Here is a 1435-nt window from a genome sequence, read left to right on the forward strand (position 1 = left end):
CTGCCTCAGCCTCCCAAAGTGCTGGGATTACAGGTGTTAGCCACTGCTCTTGGCCTTGTCTGGTTTTAGTATTAGAGTAATACTGGCCTCATTGAATGAGCTGGGGACTATTTTCTCCTCTTCTATTTTCTGGAAGAGATTGTGTAGAATAAGTACTAATTTTTGTTTAAATGTTTAAATATTTGGTAGACTTCTCCGGTGAAGCCATCTGGGCCTGGAAACTTCCATTTGGAAGCTTTTTGATCATGGCTTCAATGTCTGAAATAGTTATGTAACTATTCAGATTATCTATTTAATATCATTTTAGACTATCTACAGGTTAAGCATCCCTAATTCAAAAATCTGAAATTCAAAATGCTTCAAAATCCAAAACTTTCTGAGTGCCGACATAATGCCACAAGCAAAATTTCACACCTGATTTTGTGACAGGTCACAGTCAAAATGCAGTGAAAACTTTGTTTCATGCACAAAATTATTAAACATGTTATATAAAATTACCTTCAGGCTATGTTATAAGGTAACACAGTGTACATGAAACATAAATGAATTCTGTGTGTATACTTGAGTCCCATTCTACAAGATACTTTGTTATGAATATGCATATATTCCAAAATTTAAAAAAAATCTGAAATCTGAAACACTTCTGTTCCCAAGCATTTTGGATAAGAGACAGTCAACCTGCATTTAATAGTGGGTTAATTGTGGTACTTTGAGTTTTACAAGGAATTGGACTGTTTCATCCAAGTTGTTGAATTTATGTGCACAAAATTGTTGTGGTATTCCCTTACTAGCCTTTTAATGCAAGCTTGTCCAGCCCGTGGTCTGTGGGCCACATGTGGCTCAGGGCAGTTTGGAATGCAGTCCAACACAAATTTGTAAACTTTCTTAAAATATTATTGAGAGGTTTTTTTTTTGCAATTTTTTTTTAAGCTCATCAGCTATCGTTAGTGTTACTGTATATTATGTGTGGCGAAAGACAATTCTTCTTCTTCCAGTGGGGCCCAGAGAAGCCAAAAGATTAGATACCCCTGTTTTAATGGCTGTAGGATCTGTAGTTACATCTCTGTGTTTCATTTCTAATATTGGTAATTTGTGTCTTCGTGTCTTCTCTCTCTCTCTTTTTTTTTTTTTCACAGAGACAAGTGAACATTTATTTTTGTGCCTTTCTTCCTATGTGTATTCCAAGTCTTTTTCAAAACAAGGCTGCAGAAATCTTCAGATTCAATTATGTCCCTGGGCTTGGTCGACTGCTGTAGGAGTCTTAGGAAGCCTTATACAAATGCTAGAGTTACTCATTAACCAACATTAAACCCTAGGATAGAAGATGCAGCAAAGCAGGACTCCTTCCTCCGTGTAATGTGCTGATTTCAGATGAGGCGGCAGTCAATGTAGAAAATGCTGGAATTTTCCTTGGAACTGGACTGTGATGAGAGGT

General features: G+C 36.8%; 1 protein-coding gene across 1 annotated transcript in view; it reads left to right on the top strand.

The window, feature by feature from the left end:
* The window catches only part of ZNF81 (zinc finger protein 81), a 94559-nt gene that overhangs the window by 2405 nt on the left and 90719 nt on the right, over positions 1-1435 (top strand). The window lies entirely within an intron of this gene.

This window comes from Mandrillus leucophaeus, unplaced genomic scaffold (genome assembly GCF_000951045.1).
Source record: "Mandrillus leucophaeus isolate KB7577 unplaced genomic scaffold, Mleu.le_1.0 Scaffold243, whole genome shotgun sequence".
Taxonomy (NCBI): domain Eukaryota; kingdom Metazoa; phylum Chordata; class Mammalia; order Primates; family Cercopithecidae; genus Mandrillus; species Mandrillus leucophaeus.